The 22,850-nt window shown below is 39.0% G+C and overlaps 1 protein-coding gene and 1 non-coding gene across 2 annotated transcripts in view; one reads left to right on the plus strand and one right to left on the minus strand.

Moving 5' to 3' along the window:
- SH3GL2 (SH3 domain containing GRB2 like 2, endophilin A1) overlaps positions 1 to 22,850 on the plus strand; it is a 196,999-nt gene that overhangs the window by 111,052 nt on the left and 63,097 nt on the right. The gene's annotated exons all lie outside the window — the stretch shown is intronic.
- LOC137771076 (U5 spliceosomal RNA) lies at positions 11,334 to 11,449 on the minus strand. Its single transcript, XR_011075292.1, has one exon. It is a non-coding gene; the product is annotated as a U5 spliceosomal RNA (small nuclear RNA).

The following is a 22,850-nucleotide window of genomic DNA, read 5'->3' on the forward strand; positions in this document are numbered from 1 at the left end:
CAGGAAAACCATTATCCATAATCTTTTATCAGGTTTAGCTGCATGCTGAAGTACTCTTCTAATATCTTATTATTAGACAGTGAAACCATTTTTGCTCTGTGTATGAGTATAAAGCAGAAGCTTGTTAAAACTTTAATCAAGAAGTCATCGTCATCCCAGATTCCTAGTCCCACATGGAAGAACATATTTCTTGTGTGGCGTGTTCATAAAATCAAAGGCCCAGTCCATGCACAGATGCATGATACTCCTCAGCAGAGAGACACCCTAGATATTAGCCTGTATCTGGTACTGTGTCTGTCATTCAAGGGGGCTGTGTATCATTGGCCTCTTTTCCCCCACTGTGCTTAGCAGGGCCCCCAGACTGCATCATAAGGAGCTTAAGAATGAAAATGGAAACTAACATGTGAATGACTACATGTTACACGTAAAAAAAGAGGTTTTCTCATTACACATATATGTATGTGTGTCTAACCTATGTGTATTATATACACACACGCACATATATGTTTAACCTATATTCTGTCTCCTCTGTTACATTGCTTACTTTACAAAATGGCAATATTTGTATTCTTTGGGTAGCTGAACTGGCATTCATTCATATATGTATTAAGTTTCTGCTAATGTTCTAAGCACTATGAAAGAATAAAAATATGAATCCTGTTGTCAAGTAGCTTACAGCCTCCTGGGAGAGGTAGAACCATTAATATAGAGTTGACTGATGTGCTAATAGAGATACTATATGTAAAAGGTGCTTTGGAACCTTAGAGGAAGGAGTGAAGTCCTTGGGTAAGGGTCTCAGGGTAAGATGGAATTTTCTGGGAAAGACTCGCTATGCTGAGGAATCTGAATTTCACCCTAAAGTCAGTTAGGGAACCGTTAGTGAATTTTATCCCTCAGAATAACATGGTCAGATTTGCCTTCTAGGAAGTCCACTCTGTGAACTACAATTTAAGAATGAGAGGGTAAGGTTATTCCTCAAAAATTTAAACATAAAATTACCATGTGATCCAGCAAGTCCTCTTCTGAGTAAATTCCCAAAAGAACTGAAAGTCAGGTACACCCATATTCACAGCAGTACAATTCACAGTAGCCAAGAGGTGGAAACAACCGAAAGGTCCATGGAAAGATGGACAGATAAACAAAACGTGGTATATAGGTACAACAGAATATTATCCAGCGTTAAAAAGGAAGGGCATTCTGACACATGCCACAACGTGGATGAACCCGGAAGATATAACGCTAAGTGACATAAGCCAGTCTTCATCTGTGAAGTGTGATAATAGCACCTGCTTCATAAAACAACAGGGCAGTCCTGAGTGATAAATGAGTTAACTCATATAAAGTGCTTCAAAGGATGCCTGATGCACAATAACTCCTCAGATATTAGCTGCTGCTGGTGCTGCTTTTGCTGCTACTATTACTACTCCTAACTTTATTTGAAGCAGTAAGGGGATAGATAACAGCATATTAGTCTTGGCTCTTTGACTTTGATGGGATGTCCTATTTTTAACAGTTTTATTGAGGTACAGTTGACATACAATGAGTGCACCTATTTAAAGTGTACAGTTTGCAAAGGTTTGACATATGTATACATCCACAGAACCATTCATGAAATACAGAAAGTGAGAGTATCCATTGCCCCTCAGATTTTTCTCAGGCCCCTTGGTAATCACTCCCTTTCACCTCTGGATTATCTTTCCAGGCAACCACTGATGTTCTTTCCCTTGTTATGATTAATTTGCATTTTCTAGAGTTTTATATAAATATGGTTATACAGTATGTACTCTTTTGTCATCTGACTTATTTTAATCAGCATAATTATTGGGATTCATCCATATTTACATATGAATAGTTCATTCCTTTATACTGCCAAATAGTATTCCATTGTATGGATATACCACAGTTTGTTTATACATACGCACCTGTTGATGGATATTTGGGGTGCTTCCAGTTTGGGGGTATTACAAATAAAGCTTCTGTGAATACTCATCTGTAAGTTTTTCTGTGGACAGAGATATGCTTTCTTTTCTCCTGGGTAAGTCAAGGAGTGGAGTGGCTGAATCGTATAGCAGTTTTGTACTTAGGTTTTCAGGAAACTCCCAAACCAATTTGCAAAGTGGTTGTTCCATTTCACATCCTAGCGGCAGTATATGAGAGCTTCTGTTGCTCCACATTCTCACCAGCACTTGGTATGGCAGGCGTTTTAATTTTAGCCACTCTAATAGGTATACAGTGGTATTTAACTGTGGTTTTAATTTGTATTTCCCTAACGACTAATGATGCTAAGTATCTTTTAATGTGTTTATTTGCCATGCCTGTATTTTCTTTGATGACGTGTATTTTCACATCTTTTGCCCATTTATTGGGTTGTTCATTTTCTTGTTGAGTTCTGTTTTATATATGGATACAAGTCCTTTATCAGATATATGCTTTGTAAATATTTTGTCTCTGTCTATGGTTTGACTTTTCATTTTCCTAGCACTGTCTTTGGAGCAGCAGCAGATTTTAATTTTGAAGATCTAATTCATCATTTTTTTCTTTTAAAATTTGTGCTTCTGATGTCGTATCTAAAAAAATCTTTACCTAATCCAGTATTACAAAGATTTTGTCTTATGTTTAGTTTTAGAAGTTTTATTGTTGTAGGTATTAGAGTTAGATCTATGAACAGTTCAAGTTAATTTTTGTATATGGCAGAAGATATGGATTGAAGTTTTTTTGTTTGTTTTTGTGCATGGATATACAATTGTGATAGCACCATTGGTTGAAAGCTATTCTTTCTTCACTGAATTGTCTCTCCACCTCTGTTGAAAAAACTGTGTTGTCCTATATATCTTTATTAACTTCTGGACTCTCTATTCTGTTACACTGATCTCTTTGTCTATTTGATGCCAGTACCATACTGCCTTGATTACTGTAGCTTTATAGTAAATCTTGAAATCAGATAGTGTAAGCCCTTCAACTCTGTTCTTCTTTTTCTAAGTTGTTTTGGCTATCTGTGTTCTTCATATTTCCATTTGGATTTTAGAATCTGCTTGTCAATTTCTGCACATACACAAAAGATTGTTAGAATTTTGATTGAGATTGCATTGAGTCTATAGGTCAATTTGGGGTGATAGAGATCTTAACAGTATTGAGTCTTCTGACCTATGAACAAAGTATTTATTTAGGTCTCCATTTATTTAGGTCTTTTAAAAATTCTCAGCAATGACATAGTTTCCACTGTACAGGTATTGTTTCTTTTGTCAGATTCATCCCCAAATGTTTTACGTTTTTGAGGCCATCTTAAATGGTATTATCATTCATGGTTAGTATATAGAAATAGAGTTGATTTTTGTATGTTGACCTTAGATCCTACAACCTTGCTAAACTCACTTATTAGTTCTAGTAGCCTTTTTGGTAGATTACATTGCAGTTTCTACACAGAAAATTGTGTTATCTGTTTTCTTCCTTCTTAATTTGAATTCTTTTTCTTCTCTTTCTCATTTTATTATATAATAATAAATATCTCAGTGGCTAGAAGCTTCATTACAGTGTTGAATAGAAATGTTAAGCATGAACATCCTTGTGAATATTCTTGCTTTGTTCCTGATCATGGGAAGAATGACTTCAGTTTTATTGACCATTAAGTATGATCTTACCTGTACATGAAGTTTTAAATTTGAGGGCGTTCCTTTCCACTCCTAGTTGGCTGAGGGTTTTTAGATGTTGGGTTTTGTCAAATGCATTTTCTGCATCTATTGAGATGATTATATTATCTTCCCTTTTTTAGCTTCTTATATGGTGATTGATTTTTGGAATGTTAATCTAGCCCTATATTCCTGGGATAAACTTCACTTATTAGTCCTTTAAAATTTGTAGAATATGTAGTGATATCACCTCTCTCATTCCTAATATTGGTAATTCATGTTCTCTTTCTTTTTTCCTGATTAACCTGCCTAGAGGGTTGTCAGTTTTATTGATCTTCTCAAAGAACCTGTTTTTTGTTTTATTGATTTTTCTCTATTGTTTTTCTGCTTTTTATTTCATTGATATTTGCTTTGAACTTTATATATAAAAATATGTTATTTAACCATGTGTACATACATTTATATATGTGTATGTGTATACACATATATAATATATTTAACCATGTAGCATTTTCTGTGCTCTTCATTTTTTGTGTACATCTAGATTTCCATCTGGTATCATTTATCTTTTCCCTGAAGAGCTTCCTTTAACCTTTCTTCTAGTGTGGTTCTTGTGGTGATGGATTATTTTAGTTTTTGTATTTCTGAATATGTCTTTATGTTGCCTTTGCATTTGAAAGGTGTTTTCACTGAATATAGAATTTTTGGTTGACACTTTTTTCTTTTAGTACTTTTAGTACTTTTAAAGATGTTGCTGTTGTTTGTTTTATATTGTTTATGCTGTCAACCAGAATCCTTTATTCCTTTAATCCTCTGTATGTAGCATGTCTTTTTTCCTCTGGCCCACTTTTAAGATTTTTTCTTTCTTTCTTTTTTTAAACAGAAACAGACTCACAGATTTATTTATAATAAATTTATTTATTTATTTATCTTTGGTTGTGTTGGGTCTTTGTTGCTGTGCTCGGGCTTTCTCTAGTTGCAGCGAGCAGGGGCTACCCTTCGTTGTGGTGCGCGGGCTTCTTGTTGTGGTGGCTTCTCTTGTTGCAGAGCACAGGCTCTAGGTGCGCAGGCTTCAGTAGTTGTGACACACGGGCTCAGTTGTTGTGGCTCGTGGGCTCTAGAGCGCAGCCTCAGTAGTCGTGGCGCACAGGCTTAGTTGCTCTGCGGCATGTGGGATCTTCCCGGACCAGGGCTCGAACCCATGTCCTCTGCATTGGCAGGCGAATTCTTAACCACTGTGCCACCAGGGAGGTCTCAAGGTTTTTTTTTCTTGATCCTTGGTTTTGAGCAATTTGATTGTGATTTGCTTTGGTGTGGTTTTCTTCATATTTCTTATGTTTAGGGTTTTTTGAGCTTCTCAGATTTGTGACTTTATAGTTTTCCTCAAGTTTGGAAAAATCTCAACCATTCTTCAAATCTTTTTTCTGCCCCCCACCACTCTCCTACCCTCCACAAACTCGTTATCCTTATATTAGCTCACTTGAAGTTGTCACCCAGCTCACTGGTGCTCATTTATTTATTTTTTTAGATTCATTTTTCTCTGTTTCATTTTTGAGTAGTCTCTATTGCTATATTTTAAATTCAGCAATTTCCTGCAATATTTCCTGTTAATGTCATCCAGTATGTTATTCATCTCAGACATTGTAGATTTCATCTGTGGGAGTTTGATTAGCATTATATCTGTATCTCTATATATGAAACTAACATTTATTCTTGAACACATGGAATACAATTGTTTCAATGCTCTTGTCAATTAATTATATCATGCGTCAATTCTGAGTTAGATCTAACTGGTTGGTTTTTTGTATTATAGATTTTTTTGTTTGTTTCCATTTTTGATAATTTTTGGTTGTGAGATGTTGTGAATTTTATCTTATTGCTTGTTTTTATATTCTGTAAAACTTCTGGACCTGAGTTCTGGGACACAGCTAAATGACTTGGAAACAGTTTTCATCTTTTGAGTCTTTCATTTAAGATTTGCTGGGGAGGACCAGAGCAGGTGTTAAAGCACCTTGTTTCGCACTCCTGAGGCAAGAACTCTCTGAGTTCTCTACTCAGTGCTGAGTCAGTTATGGTTTTCCAATATTTCTGATGGGAATATACTCTTTTCCTCTCTCCATGTGAGTCTTGAATGCTGTTCCCTTTAATCTTCTTGGATGATTCTTTCAGCAGTCTTGGTTAGTTTCCTTACATGCTTGCGTTGATCAGTTCTCTGCTGAATAGTCAAGGGGACCCTCTACAGATCTCCATGGTTCTCTCTCTGTGCAACTGTGCAGCTCTCTCCACTCCAGTACTCTGCCCTACAAATTCTAACCTCCTTGCTCTCGTCAGACTCTAATGTCTGAGACTTCACCTGTGTTTTTCCTCTTTGCATTGTGGCCTGTAAAATCTCTCAAAGCAGTAAGTTGGGGCAGTTGTAGGGCCCATCTCATTTGTATCCTGCCAGTCAGGGATCAGTGTCTCATTTCCTGATAACCAGTCTTGAAAACTGTTGTTTCTTATACACACGTACGCACATATGCACACACATGTGCACAGGCATACTTACATATCATATGGTTTGTTCGTTAATTTCAGGCAGGGGGATAAATCAGTCCTTCTTACTCCATCTCGCGCTGGAACTAAGTCTGATAGGATACTTTTTTTTTTTTTTAATTGGAGTAAAATTGCTTTACAATGTTGTATTCGTTTCTGCTGTACAGTGAAGTGAATCAGCTATATGTATACCTATATCCCCTCCCTTTTGGACCTCCCTCCCCCTCTCCACCCCATCCCCCCATCTAGGTCATCACAGAGCACCGAGCTGAGCTCCCTGTGCTATACAGCAGTTTCCCACTAGCTATCTGTTTTACACATAGTAGCATATTTATGTCAAACCTAATCTCCCAATTTGTCCCACCCTCCCCTTACTCCCCGTGTCCACATGTCCGTTCTCTATGTCTACATCTACGTCTCTATTCCTGCCCTACAAATAGGTTCACCGGTACCATTTTTCTAGATTCCACATATATGTGTTAATATATGATATTTGTTTTTCTCTTTTCTGGATTACTTCACTCTGTATGACAGACTCTAGGTCTGTCCACATCTCTACAAATGACCCAATTTCGTTCCTTTTTATGGCTGAGTAATATTCCGTTGTATATATGTACCCCATCTTCTTTATCCATTCATCTGTCATTGGACATTTAGGTTGTTTCCATGTCCTGGCTATTGTAAATAGTGCTGCAGTGAACATTGGGGTACATGTGTCTTTTTGAATTATGGTTTTCTCAGGGTATATGCCCAGTAGTGGGATTGCTGGATCATACGGTAGTTCTATTTTTAGTTTTTTAAGGAACCCCCATACTGTTCTCCTTATTGGCTGTATCAATTTATGTTCCCACCAACAGTGCAAAAGGGTTCCCTTTTCTCCACACCCTCTCTAGCATTTATTGTGTGTAGATTTTTTGCTGATGGCCATTCTGACTGGTGTGAGGTGATACCTCACTGTAGTTTTGACTTGCAGTTATCTAATAATTAGGGATGTTGAGCATCTTTTCATGTGCCTCTTGGCTATCTGTATATCTTCTTTGGTGAAATGTCTATTTAGGTCTTCTGCCCATTTTTAAAATTTTTAATTGTTCGTTTTTTTGATATTGAGCTGCAGGAGCTGTTTGTATATTTTGGAGATTAATCCTTTGTCCGTTGTTTCATTTGCAAATATTTTCTCCCATTCTGAGGGTTGTGTTTTCGTCTTGTTTATGGTTTCCTTTGCTGTGCAAAAGCTTTTAAGTTTAATTAGGTCCCAATTGTTTATTTTTGTTTGTATTTTCATTACTGTAGGAGGTGGGTCAAAAAAGACCTTACTGTGGTTTATGTCAAAGAGTGTTTTTCCTATGTTTTCCTCTAAGAGTTTTATAGTGTCTGGTCTTACATTTAGGTCTTTAATCCATTTGGAGTTTATTTTTGTGTATGGTATTAGGTAGTGTTCTAATTTCACTCTTTTACATGTACCTGTCCAGTTTTCCTAGCACCATTTATTGAAGAGGCTGTCTTTTCTCCATTGTATGTTCTTGCCTCCTTTGTCGTAAATTAGGTGACCATATGTGCGTGGGTTTACCTCTGGGCTCTCTGTCCTGTACCATTGATCTATATTTCTGTTTTTGTGCCAATACCATACTGTCTTGATTACTGTAGCTTTGAAGTATAGTTTGAAGTTGGGGAGCCTGATTCCTCCAGCTCCGTTTTTCTTTCTCAAGATTGCTTTGGCTGTTCGGGGTCTTTTGTGTTTCCATACAAATAGTAAAAATTTTTTTCTAATTCTGTGAAGAATGCCATTGGTAGTTTGATAGGGATTGCATTGAATCTGTAGATTGCTTTGGGTAGTAAAGTCATTTTCACATTACTGATTCTTCCAATCCAAGAACATGGTATATTTCTCCATCTGTTTATATGTCATTTTTGATTTCTTTCATCAGTGTTTTATAGTTTTCTAAGTACAAGTCTTTTGCCTACTTAGATTTATTCCTAGGTATTTTGTTCTTTTTGTTGCAGTGGTAAATGGGATTGTTTCCTTGATTTCTCTTTCTGATTTTTCATCATTAGTGTATAGGAATGCCAGAGATTTCTGTGCATTAATTTGGTATCCTGCAACCTTACCAAATTCATTGATTAGTTCTAGTAGTTTTCTGATGTCATCTTTAGGATTTTCTATGTATAGTATCATGTCATCTGCAAACAGTGACAGTTTTACTTCTTCTTTTCCAATTTGTGCTCCTTTTATTCCTTTTTCTTCTCTGATTGCCACGGCTAGGACTTCCAAAACTGTTGAATAAGAGTGGCGAGAGTGGACATCCTTGTCTTGTTCCTGCTCTTGGTGTAAATGCTTTCAGTTTTTCACCATTGAATATGACGTTTGCTGTGGGTTTGTCATATATGGCCTTTATTATGTTGAGGTAGGTTCCCTCTATGCCCATTTTCTGGAGAGTTTTTATCTAATCATCTCAGTAGATGCAGAAAAAGCTTTTGACAAAATTCAACACCCATTTCTGATAGGATGCTTTTTGAATTGTCAGAACCTGTTAGATGAATGTTTTTCAAAGGCATCCAGTGTGGTGCAATGGGAACAGTGATATAAGGCTGTGAGAGCCTCATCCTTTCTACCAGTGACCATCTGTCTAAGTTTTTTCAAGGGATAGACTCATGGAGTCTCCTGGTTGGATGGGACTCTACAGGTTATGTGGCTGATCCTCCAGCTGATGCATAAAACCCTTTCTGTACAGTCTCTCCTATACTCTCCCATGTTGGGCAACTTGCCTTTTTAAAGGACACATTTCCTATTTAGATATTTCTCATGGTTAGAAACTTCTTAACTTACATGAGCTAAAATCTTTCTCCCACTAACTTCCATCTAGATTTGTATAGTGAAGGCATGTGAAATTACTCTAATCCCTTTTCCACGCAACAGCCCCCCTTACATTTGAGGGCCAAGTGCCTGCTTTCTTCCCAGGGCATCTCTCCAGGATAAATGTCTTGACCTCTCTGAACCTCAATTGTCTTATCTCTAGAATGTAGTTACAAAAAGGATTCCTGCATCTGTGAGTGCCTTCGTGAGTGAGACACCATGCTAGATGCTAAGGATACAGAAGAGAATATACTGTCTCTGCCTCCCAGAAACTCACCAGGGAAGAGAAGTCAAATGATGCAGCAGAGAGATAAAAAGCCCTCTTAATAGAAGTGTGCAAAGGGTGCTGGACCCTTCACAAGATTTTAGAGAGACTATCAAATTAATCAAGATATTGGAAGTGTAGTGTATACACTATAAAAGACTGTAAGTTTGTTTGGTATTACTATTAGCGGTAGTCAGAGATGTACCAATAGCTGATCTGTCCCCATTAGTTTTTCTGAAGCCTGTTATGCCTCTGACCTTTTCAGTTTGAAGCTTCTGTTTGAAACCTCTGAGTTCCACATAATTAATGAGTTTGGATATGTGATGGTGCCCACGGGGGGCTAGAAACATGCCAATAAGTTTATCTTTCCTCCTGCTCTTGCAGGTTGTTTGGGTTCAGGGCTTGTAAAAGACAATTATACTCAGTGAATTTTTAAGTGAATTCAGATCTTATAAGCTAGGGACACTGTAAATCTCCAGTGATGCTTTACTGTTTAAAACTCCAGATGGTGATGGTAATACTTCAGCTTTTCTCCATATGGAGAAACAGAAGACAGCTTTCAGAAGAAAGCAGTGGCAAAATTCAGATATCATCATTTTGTAGCACTAGGTCACTCTGTGTCTCCCTCACAGGGTGTTTGAGCTTCTCATCGTGATTTTTCAAGCATCTCTTTACTTTGCCAAGCATATCATAAATGGAAGTAAGAGGAAGAACTATATATTGATGTGACACGATGCTGAGGTTAGGGTTTGCCACAATATGGCAGCATTTCTTACAGTTGGGAAACTTCAAAATACAGATTCCCAGACCCTACCTCCAAATACTCAGATTTAGCTATCTGGTGGGTGTTGGGAGAGGGGGAGAGCTGCTGCATTGTACTTGAAATTAGTTTCTGGATAATTTTAGTACAGGTGGGCGCTGCATTGAGAAACACTGGGGGTGGAGTGCGCTTGTGCTATGAGGGCAGTAAATCTTGTCCTGCCTCTGACTTTGTATTTGTTCTTGCCTCCACTAACTTCTGAGGGTCTCCTTTTTATCAGGAGTTTATATCGTGAGGAGTCAACAAGATGAGTCAGATAGTTCCATTCTCAAAGAATCTTCAGTATAGCCTTAAGATGTCTGTAGATCCTGGTTTAGTAGCTACATGACTTGGAGTGGGTTACTTTTAAGCTTAGTGATATAACTTGGATAATACAGTCTACCTATTCTTCAGGATTGTTAGGAAAACTGATTAAAGGTTCTGTGGCTGTTATCTTCCCTAAGCTGGACAAGAACTGATTGAATATAGTTGATATCCATTATTCAAGAGAAAACATTTTCTCCATGCCATCATAAGCATTCATTTCCTCATGGAAGTACTTTTGTTTTGTTTCGTTTTATAGTTGTAATTTAACTATTTGGCTTTTGAGTGTGCTGTAAAATGTTGGGTTACAAAAGTTCCTTCTGTTACCAAATGGCTCACCAGGATTTAGACTCCTCTGGGCCACTTCCCTTCAGGGTCTGATAGGGCTGCTACCACCACCACTTATTGTCTTTGTAAATTAGCCGTTTTCTTCTGTCAGTAATTTCTGTTCAAATCTGATTATAACAACTAGGCTTCCAGTAGGAAGTGGTAGGTGTAGGTGTATCCAGGGCACTCTGAGTTTTTTGAGCTAGCTCATTATCTCAGCTTCATGGTGCCCCATACCCCTTTCTTTCACAGATGTCTTTATCTAAATCACCAGTACCTAATTAGTAAATTTGCTTCAACTGTAAAAGATAAACAGTACTCTACAGTAAAAGCACATTTAAAATACACAGAAAGCAGCAAAAAAAAAAAAAAAAAAACCCAATGCAACGTTTTCTGAGAGACGAAGCAAGCTTACCGCTGTGGTATAAATAAATGGTCTTTGTGGATTTCATTTGCATTATTTCTGTACCAGAGTTTTCATAATGTACCCTCAAAATCTCACCTTATATATTTCTTACTTCTTTTTTTTTTAAACATAAAGAAAACTACCAACAATGATATATTTTTGAAAAGTAAAACATCATCTGCTTTTTGTACATGCTTATAAGCCTTGCGAGAGCAAGGCCTCAAAAAATTGGGGAAAGATTCAGAATTGTTCCTCTCCAGGGAAATCTTTAGTAAAAGGTGAAAGATTTATATGATCTGAAGAGAAACCAGAGTATATTTCTTACTTTTTTGTAGCATCAATAATCAGTGTTCGAGGAGTCTTCTAGCGTTTCTCCTGACTGCCCACTTTTTTTTTTTACAAACATTGAAATCTTAAATTTTTAATTAAAAAATATGAATGAGTAAATTCTCTGGTTGTGTGGTGTAATTAATCTCACCTAACTTTTGCCTTTATTATCACCCACATGGTACATGCTTATAAGCAGTTAATAATTTAGTCACATCTTTCTGAATATTAACAAATGAGTCTATATAAATTTCATACATCAACTTAAATACAAAATGCGTTGATGACAGGTTTGGTTGAGAAATGTATCTCAACAATCTGTGAGATGAAAGAGTTGTTAACTTCTCATAAACTTTCAAATCATGTAGATGAGAGATTTTTTAAAAATTGACTGTAGTGAAAAGGTAAGTTTTAGGTAATACCTTTTAACACCTGAGATCAGTATTCTCTTCATATTTTCTCTCAGCACTACCTTCCTGAGGTAATTCTGCGTTCTTCCTCTCTTTGCCAGAGGATTTCTGTGACCTACGAAGACCCTTTCCAAATGTATTTTCTGGGACTTTCTCTCTCCCACAGTCAAAACTTATATGTCTTTTCCTGATTTTTCTTTAAGCGCTCTGGCCTCCATTGTTTTTGATGAGAAGTCAGCTGTTAATTTTATGTTCCACAGTGGAACAAGTTGTTTTCCTCTGGTTGATTTCAACAATTTATCTTTGGCTTTTAACATTTTGATGAGTTTGGGTGTGGTTCTCTTTGAATTCATCCTACTTGGAGTTCATGGAGCTTCTTAGAAATATAGATTAGTAGGTTTTTTAAAAATCAAATTTGGAATATTCTCAGCCATTATTTCTTTGAGTATATTTCTGTTCCGTTCTCTCTCCTTTCCTTCTGATAATTTCAGTGTGCCTATGTTCTACAGTTAATGGTGTCCCACCTTTCTGAAGCTCTTTTTATTTTCTTTCTTCTTTTTTCTTTCTTTTCTTTGGATTATATAGTCTCTATTCATCTGTTAATAAGTTTCCAGTTCAAATCTGCGGAACCGCTCTACTGAATTCTTCATTTCAGTTACTGTACTTTTTAACTCTAGAATTCCCATGTGGTACTTTGTTGCATTTTCTATCTTTTTGTTGATATTCTCTGTTTGATAAGACATTGTCATCATACCTTCCTTCACTTCTGTAAGCATGGCTTCCTTTTGTTCTCTGAATATACTTAAAACGGCCGCTTTCAAGTCTTGTTAAATATAACTTCTGGGCACCTGTAAGTTTCTGTTGCCTGTTTTTTTTCCTGTGTATGGGTCGTACTTTTCTGGGTTTTGTTTTTTCTGTTTTTTGGGTGTTTCATCATTTTTTTGTTGAAAGCTGCACATTTTAGGTAAAATATTGTAGCACCTCTGAATACTGACACTCCTTACCCCTTCCTTTTTGGAGGAAGTTTGTTGAAGTTGTTGTTAGGTCATTTATTTATCTGTTTAGTGACTTGGCTGGACTAATTCTGTAAAGTCTATTTTCCCCACATTATGTCCTCTACGACTTTCTTGCTTAGATTTTTTTTTTTCTTGTTTTTATTTTTGGCCTGAATTCTTAAGGGTTTTCTGTGGGTCTTTATAAACCATTTATTGATCACAGTTTGTGCTTAAGCCACCCTAGCTACATAGATGTGTGTGTGTGGTTTGTAGACTGCTTTCGCACTTCAGGGAGTTTACAGTTTCCACCCACTTTTAGGCAGGGTCCAGTAGTTCAGAGGTCTTCTCTCCAGTCTCTCCAGGGAGGGTGCAGCACTAGCTAGGCACAAAGTCTTCCAGACCATGAGGGATGAATATGATTTTATTTTTAAGCCCAACTTCCTGACTTGCTTCTAGGTTAGAGTGGCTTATTGTTTAGCCAGTGTTTTGGTCAAAGGTTGTGCTTAAGCCTTTTAAGTCAGTAAGACTTCCACATTTTGCTGATGGATCTATGTATGACTTGGGGAATTTTCATGTCTGCCCCAAGTCCCACTCTGGTTACTCCTGAGTGGGTACAGCCTAGGATATGTTCTCAATCTTTAGGACCCTCAGGGATGAGTGTGATCCCAGGAACACTCTTCTTGGATGTCTCTTAGGCTTTGTTAAATTTATGGCTGGTCCATCATTTTATAATTCGTATGATACATCATGATACTTACATCATGAAGCTACTAGGCGCATGTAATTATTTGCTTGCAACCGGAATCTCCATTGTTTTTGACAGTGTCCTTAGGCATGAACTTCTCCCTGCTATGTCCCAAATAAAACCAGTCGATTCAGGCGGCATCATAGAGCTCTCTGTCATTAGGGCTTGCCTCTTCTCCTGGGCAGAACCTCTGTGCCATTACATCAGATCTTTGGATGGGAACAGTAGCCCTCTTCTCCCTGAGTGACAGCCCCTCTCTACAAGCAGGCACTGCATGGTTTTTTAGCTTGCTTCTCTCAGTGTGGAATCTTTGCCTGATGAGTGAGCTTGGATTGCTCACTTGGTGATTGGAGCCCTAGTGTTCTCAACCTGTTGCTCCTGGGGCCAAGCCCTGCCCTGCAAGTAGAAAAGAAGTGGGGGAAGGGGATGTAGTCCTCTCAGCAGCACCTGCCCAGATTTGTGCTTCTGCATTGCAGGGTTGGGAGTGGAGGGATGGGAGACACTGGCAGCCTAGCCTGCCTCTCTCAGATGAAACCGTAGCCCTAGACTAGGAGCTGGGGAGAGATAGAACCCTGTTCTTGGCTGTACCTACCCAGAGTAGAGCTTCCATCACCCCCCTCTTTATCTGATTTTTTCAACGCTTTGCTCTAGGCTAAGTCACATTTAGCTCATCTGGCGATTAATCCCTTGTAGTTGAATGTGCTTCTTAGGTTGTGGTTTCTTATATCTTTATGTCTCTGTTGCTAGTACCATTAGTGTCATAGGAAGTACTCAGTAAATGTCCCTGGATGAATGAGTGGATGAATACCATATTTTTCAAGTGATGTGTTTATTTTTACTCAGAGTGGATGATGTATACAATGGGGCTTTTGGGTACTTGGGAGCTCTGCTGGGTGTGGAAGTAGGTCTACACTCTGCTGACCTAGGCCAGTCATAGCCAGCCAGAACTTTCAAAATAAAAGGAGGATAAAGCACTACCACATGGCACATGGGTAAGAAAAGACAACCCAATAGCAGAGCAAACATCAGTAGCAACCACAACAACAAAAAAATAGGCACATGATATGCACAGGCAGCGCATAGAATAGGTATCCCAGAAGATCAGTTAGTGTGAAAGGATGTTCACCTTCTCTAGTAATCAGGAATATGGAAATTGAAAGCAATATTGTAATATACATTCATAACCATCGGATCTGCAAAAATTAAGAAGTCTGACAAAACTAAATATTGAGGAACATGTGGAGAAACGGGAATTTCGGTACACTGAAGGGGGGGCTATAAATTGGTACAACTGCTTGGGAGAGTAATGTGGCAGTAATGAAATAAACTGAAGATTCGTGTATCATGCGTACCTTATGACACAGTAATTTCACTTCAGGGCACATATCCTAGAGAAAACTCCTACTCATGCAGCAGGAGACACTCACAGAGGGATGCTTATTGCTGTACTGTTTGTAATAGTGAAAAGCATAAAACGACCCAAGTATACATCACTAAAAAAATAAATTTTTATGTAGTCTTACGGTGGAACACTGTATAACAGTTCAAATGAATGTTCTGCCTCTACCTATAGCGACATCTGTAAGTTTGATGTGTGACAAGTTATGGAAGGATGGGTGCAGTATGATACCATTTATATATGCTAAAATCAGAAAACAAATCTTTACACTGTTTACGGATTTTGTAGCACAGGTTCCAGCATACTGTGATCTGTGGGCCAAATCTGACCCATGGCCTATGGTGGAACAACTCACTAGCTAAGAATGATGTTTATATTTTCAAATTATTGTAAAAACAAACAAAAAACAAGCAAACTATGGCTTTTCTCTGTAGCAGGTCAGGTAGACACTCCAAGGGAAGCTTTGAGCTCTGAAAGAAAGTTTACTGTATAAAAGGGAGAGTGTGCTTTAATTAAAAAAAAAAAAGTATGAGGCATAGAATGAATCTGATTGTCTTATCAGCCTGCTATGACAAAATACCATAGACTGAGTAATTTATAAACAACAGAAATTTATTTATCATAGTTCTGGAGGCTGGCAGTCTAAGATTTGGTGTCTGTTGAGGATCCTCTTCCTAGTTCATAGATTATCATCTTCTCACTGTGTCCCCACATGGCTGAAGATGCTGTCTGGGGTCTCTTTTATAAGGGCACTAATCTTATTCATGAGGACTCCACCCTTTTGACCTAATCACCTACCAAGGGCCCCACCTCCTAATACCATCACATTGGAGGTTAAAATTTCAACATATGAATTTTGGGAGGATGAAAACACTGTCTATAGCACTGACCCTCAAGTCCTAACCTAGTTCTACTTGCCACTTTACTAAAAAGTTTGCTGCTCCCTGGTAAACATATACTCTGTGTGTCTGGAGACATATTTCCTCAGCCTAGCCTGGTGGATAGTTCCAGCATCCTTCCTCCAGCCTTTCTGCCCCAGGAGTTTCTTCTATGTCTTAGAATTTTAGCTTTTTCTGGGTATTGCCTAACCTATCTGGAGGCAGCCTTCAACCAGTGGAAACATGAATCAGATGATTGCCCCAGCTTCATCCAAGGAACAGTACTGAGGTGTGTTCCACATGGTTCCTCGCAGGGACCACTGCAAGAGCAAGCCACATTACCCAATTCTGGAGTGTGGTAACCAGCTCCAGAACACACTCTTCTGGGCCTTGCCTTTCTCTGCCCCACTCTTCCTGCTCCCTCATTCTGCTTGCTGGGACCGCCATCCAAATAAACTGCTGCCACTTCATGCATGACCCAGACTCTGTTTGGGGAAGCTCCAAACTAAGACAGACACATAGGCAGTAAAAGAACAAAACTGCCGTTGGGAAGGAGAGTGGTACTGTGGGGGTGGCGGAAGCAGAGGGGGGCACGGGGAGCAGGAAAGGAGCTTTAATTATGTTTTTACAGTTTACTTATTTATAAGTATCCATAACAAATAGGGCAGAAGGTGAGCTTTTTAAAAGCTGAGTTGTGTACAGATGGGCATTTACATTTTAGAGTTTGAAATCATGTGCCAGATTTCTATGTGAAAATAGTCTTCCTCTTTTAATTTTTCTTCGGGAACCTGTTTCTTATGGTGCTTAAAATCCAACTTCTGCCTTGACATGTTGATCATACCTTTTTGAGTGAAAGTAATTCATTATGAGAATAAAAGAAAGGCACCCATATTTAAATAGTAGAGAATATGCACCAGAGTAATTAAATTGAAAGAGACTTCCCCTTCATTTTTTAAAAAAATACTTCACAGGATAACTTTCTCCTCTAGTAGTAGTGATATCGAAAACCTTCTGCTGTGTTCAAGATATGCTCCTGAGCTCTAAATGACAGGTTGAGCATGCTCTAAGTTAGGAAATATTATGTAAGAGTAGAGGTAATTCACTCCAGAGAAACACAGTTTACAGGAAACTATAAAATAACTCATTGGGGAAAAAAAAAAAAAAAAAAAAAATAACTCATTGGGAACATTTCCTTTAGGTTCCAGAAAATTAAGTCCCACTGTGGGTTTTCATGCAGAGTGTAGAAAAGGGAAACAAACCAAAACAAAAGGACAACAGCAACAACTAGATTGTGTTCTCTAAGCCTCCTTAGAGAGCAGGATGTTTTTATTAGCATATTTGGGACTTGATGCAGGCAAGACTTCTTTCAGAAAGAAGCCATATGTTCTCTTGTGCATGCCAGACTTGTGACAATCACGATTCTGTGGTCTTGCAAATGAAAGCAAAATGTTGTTTAGCCCTCCCAGCAGGGATGAAACCTTTTCCTAAAGCAGCATCCTTTTGTGATGCCAAGCTCTCAGTTGACTGAGTTGCTTTGCGCTAAGTATATCTAGCATGAGGTTTTAAAATTATAAATCCTCTCCTTTTACCCTCATTGCTCTTAGGATGAAGGCCTTCATTTGGCCCAGAAAGGCCTGCGGTGTCTGACTCCTGCCAGCATCTCCAATGTCATCTTGGGTGCCTTTTCCTTCCCTCTCTAATCTTCATTCATGCTGGGCTTTTGGAGGAGCCATGCTTACCCATTATACCCCAGGACCTTTGCACATCCTCCTCCTTGTCTCTTCCTTGCCTGACATATAAAAAGCATTCAGTAAATACTTTCCAAATGAATGATAGAGGTTAGAAAGTAGCCAGAATCTAACATGGTGGTGGTGGTGGAGATGTTGTGGTAGGCAACAAGTATATAAAAAAGGCACCACTTCTGTCTAATCACCAGTGTTTTAAATGGGTATGGAATAGGCCAACTCTTCCTTTCACTCTCCTATCTTATTTACATTGTATTCTTATCAACAGTCATGCCAGCATATTATATTAATAATAATTTTTTAAAAACTGTTTAAGGTACTACTGTTGGAGAATGTGTCCAGAGCTGCTGCTGATTATCCTGTATCCATATCCATTTTTTGCCATCAGACTTTGTCACCAGTAGAGGGGTATTTTGACGGAAGGAAGAAAAGATAAGTACAATGATTGTTCAGGGGAATGATACCAAATAGAACTGAAATAGGAAAAAAATAAGCAGACCAAATTAGTGCATAGGTTGGTGTACTGATCCACTGCCTGCTCATCTGCTCATACATTGCAGGCCAACCCTGTGCCAGGGCAGCGCTGGGCACTAGGAAACAGAGATGAACAAGACCAAGATCACTGCCTTCTAGGAACTCTAAAACGTTGGAGAGGCATTCAAGTAGATGATGATAGTACAAAATACAACCTAACAAGTGCTGAATAGAGTTTGACCCAGTGTTACCGAACCAAACTTGGGTCCACTCGCCTGATGTGCTGCAAAGCCGAGCTGCTGACACCAGGTTGTGGTGAAGGAAATACAGTGTTTATTGCCGGGCCAGCTAAGTAGACTGGGCAGCTTACGCTCAAAAGACCTGAATCCCCCAATGGCTTTTAGGGAAGGGTTTTTAAAGACAAAGTGAGGGAGTGGGTCATGGGGCACGTGATCAGCTCGTGCACAGTTCTCTGATTGGTGGGTGGTGAGGTAACCCTGTGAGGTCACAGGGGTCAGCATTATCAGTCCTCAGGCTCCAGCTGGTCTGGGGGCTACGTGCTCATGGTCATCATGTAGTTAGCTTCTTCCACCTGGTGGAGGTTTTAGTATCTGCAAAACAATTCAAGGATATGCCTAAGGATATTATCTATAGCCCCTGAGGAAGAACTAAAGGTTCTTGACTAACCTATTATTATTTTGTCTTGCTTGACTGTTTTCCTTTGCTTCTGCATTTTCTCACTTTTCTGATTAAATTTGTTCTTTGGAACTTGGGGAAAGCCTAGGAGACTAAAGCTTTTCTACAAACAAGAGGCAGGTGGGGGATATGAGGGGTGGGGGAGTCTGTCCTTGGGAAGGCCCTACAGTGTCTTGCTCAGTTTCACCAGGGCTGTGGGAGCACAGAGGAATTTGGACATATTTACAGGGGAAGGTACAAGTGACCTAGTGACGATTTGATCACAGTAGGTACACAGGCACAGGAAGAGAGTTACGGATTTATTATTGAAGGACAGTAAAACCTAACTGATATTAATCAAGTCTTGTTAGTTACCAAGAAAATACTTAGCAATGATTTTTAGCAATATAGACAGTTATGGAAAGCAAGTTAAATTTTTTAAAGAACTTTTGTACATTAAACTATCCTCTGATGCTGCAGATTGGTATCTATTGATTACAGCTAACCCAAGTAGACTCTCTCCTGGAAAACAGGATTTTTATTGAGTATGGGAATCAAGGGACCTGGATTTCAGTCCTACCTCTGGTATGACCTGGCTGTCTGACCATAACCTATCTGTTTATCTCACCCCCACATCCTCAATGCTCCCCATCCCTGCTCCTCTCCCTACCCTCCAGCACACACAGGTACCCATGGGATGATGTAGTCCCAACAAAAACACAGTTTTACTCCTGCAGTGCTTCTGTTCTGCGGAGTGACCAGACTCCCTCCTTCCTGCAACGTCACCTCAAATTAGAATTGGAATCCCTCATTTTGCCAGAAAACCCCAAACCCCCAAAAGAAAAAACCATACTGCATGGCCTCATGAATGTATTCACTTTCCTCTCACATTCTCCTACTTAACCTCTACTTGCTAACTCCATGAACCGATATAACACAGAACTCTGGTTACTGGAGTTGATTTGATAAGAAAACTTAAGAGGTCACTTCTGAAAACTGGATTCTCAGTATAGCATTGCATTCTGAAATGTAAATCTCCAGTTCATCTTTAACTGGTAACGAGTGCCCGCAGGAACACCATTTTGCTCTTTAAAGATCCGCATCTGGGTCGATGCCGTATGTGTTAATGGGCCTCAAGCCTTTATTTGGCCTGGATTTTGGGAAGTGTCTGTGTCTTCTTTCTACCACAAGTTAGTCCTGGGTAGACATATTTTGGAAGTCTCCACCTTACATTCGCCATGTCTGTGATGTCACCGTGTTACTTGTAGGTAACAGAGTCACGTGGTGGTACTTATAGAGTAACGACACTAATCCTTTGCGTTGGTGAAGTGCTTTACAGTCAACAAAGCAACTACTCAGTTATCTTATATAATCTTCATAACTGTCCTGTGAGGTGGCTTTGAATTATCCACATGTCAGAAAACTTGAGAGGTAAAATTATTTGCCCAAGGTTATCAACCTAGAAAATAACACAAAATGTCCATCACCTTATGGATGGACAAAGAAAATATGGTATATTCATACAATGAAACATTATGCAACCATAAAAGGAAGGAGGTACTAATACCTGCCACACACGGATGAACCTTGAAAACGTGATGCTAACTGAAAGAAGCCGGAAACAAAGGACCACGTCATTGTATAATTCCGTTTATATGAAATATCTAAAACAGGTATTTCCATAGAGACAGAAAGTAGATTAGTGGCTGCCAGGGGGTGGGGCCTTGAATGGAGTTGGGGGAGGGGGTTGGGAGTGACTGCTAATGTGTACCAGGTTTCTTTTTGGTGTGATGAAGCTGTTCAAAAATTAGATTATGGTGATGATCACACAGCTCTGTAAATATACTAAAAGTCATTGAATTATATATTTTAAATGAGTGAATTTTGTGGCATGCAAATTATATCACACTAAAGTTGTTAAAATTTTTAATTCATTTTTCTTTTCCCTACACCCCAGAGCTTTAGGGAAGTGACTTTAAGAAGTGTCTTCTTGATACATATTTGGCTTCACTTTTTTCTGTCATGAAAAGAGGTGCCCCGCCTCTTCTTAAAAGTCTGTCCCTTCCAAATGTTCCTCCATCTCTTCTCTCATGTCCAAATCGAACAAATAAGAGGACAGCCTTCTGAGTCCCTGTGTCCACCACTCCCTAGCTGACATTAGCACATCAGTAAGCCTGAGAAGAATTAAAAAGACAGTATCCTTTCCTGTGTCCTTTCCATAGTTTATTTTTTGGCATATTTTTATCAGAGCTTTGCAATCAGTCAACTCATTCAAGAGCAAGTCTCCCACATGGTTGGTTGAAAAGCACTGGGCAGAAACTTGAAAGGAAAGGAAGCCAGTAGTGCCAGTTTGGAGTGCTGGAATTGTATTTAGACCCTGTCCCCAATTTGGTGTATAACTTTGAGCAACTCTAAGCCTGGAGAAATGCCAAATACTTCCCACATATATGTGTGTGTTTATATACGTGTCTGTGTGTGAGTGTGTGTGTGAAATATAACTATTGGTACAGAATCGAGTGAGGCAATAGGAGATGGGACAGTGAAGTTAGTAGTTTCTTTCCACACCTTAAAAGCATATTGGGAAAGAAGGAGTCAGATTAACTCTTAGATGATGTGGGATGCAGTGACGTTATTCTGAATACATGCTCTAGCTGTTGCAGCAGCCTTGCCTGTGAAATATACCCTGCAGGGGCAGAGGACACTCAAAGTTCTAATACTAGAAATAATGGGTAAAAAGCAAACCAGGAATTTGTATATTGTCGGGGAGGGGAGCCTCCTCCACGTCTGACTCTGACTCTGACTTCTCTGACTTCAGCATGAGCCTACCAGGTGAGTCTCCAGAGTCGGCTGCAGTGCAGGCAGCAGACCTTGAAGCTTGAGGTAGAAGCAGAGTGGTGCATCTGTCAGGGCTTAGTCTTGTTAGGTGGTGACGAGATGCTTAGCATTCAGGAAATTCTGCCCAGATTATAAATGAAGTCTGTATCTGTATCTGCCTTGTCACTAAGGTGCTTTTAACATTTTTGGTTCAGATGATGGAATTTCTGTAGGTATGAGTTATCAAACTTGATATCTCAGACAGGGATCCATCTTTCTGAGTTTTGTGTTGTTATTCTGTGTTCCGAATTGAATCCCTCTATTAGCAGGTCAGTGATTTTTCTGTATAAGATGGTGGATCTGGTGTCTCTTTATTGAATGCCAAGTGGTTTGTCCATCCACTTTCATGACTATCTCTGAGGTCTCTTCATATCTTCTCTTTATTGTTATTTAAGGTAAAGCTTATTGCAGCTAAGAGCATGGTGCTAGCTTTCTTTGGCTTAGGAAGAGAGGAGGGTTTATCTCGGGATAGAGCTTGGCTGCCACATTTGGTGACGTAAAATGCTATATAGAGAGCTGAATGTATTGATGTGTGAAACACTTGTAGGAAGTCTCTCAAGTGTCTTCAAATACCCATTGGCTTGCAGTTTGTCCTTGAGGTTTGCTTTCTGCAAAGGTGAGGTACCTACCTTGAATGGATGGATGAAGGCTGTCCAAGCATTAGTGATAGAGGAGCATATTCTGAGCTGTGTGCCCTGCAGCTGAGACCCAGCACCTGTCAGTTACTCTACTTTTTATGGGCATCTCCTACTAAAGATGATTTATTGTCTTTTTTTTTTTTTTAATTTTAGAGCGATATTTGCATCAAAATAACCCTAATCTGAGAATCTGGGGGTGGGAAGGGGGAGAGTTCCATAGCATTTTCTCTTCCAACACTTTGCGTGGTATTTTCTCTTTGCCTTCCTTTCCTAATTATCTACCTTTGGTGTACTATAAACAGCACTCCAGCAGGTAGAAATTGCATCAGTTAGGGTTCTTCAGAGAAACAGAAACAGTAGGATATGGGGGCAGAATTTCTTCTTCCTCCAGGGAACCTCAGTTTTGTTCTTAAGGCCTTTCAGTTGGTTGGATGCAACCCACCCACGTTTTCAAGGATAATCTTATTTAGTTAAACTCAACTGATTGTGGAATTAACACATCTACAGAGTATCTTCATAGCAAGACCTAGATTAGTGTTTGATTGAATAACCAGGTA

This window comes from Eschrichtius robustus, chromosome 10 (genome assembly GCF_028021215.1).
Source record: "Eschrichtius robustus isolate mEscRob2 chromosome 10, mEscRob2.pri, whole genome shotgun sequence".
NCBI classification, from domain to species: Eukaryota; Metazoa; Chordata; class Mammalia; order Artiodactyla; family Eschrichtiidae; genus Eschrichtius; species Eschrichtius robustus.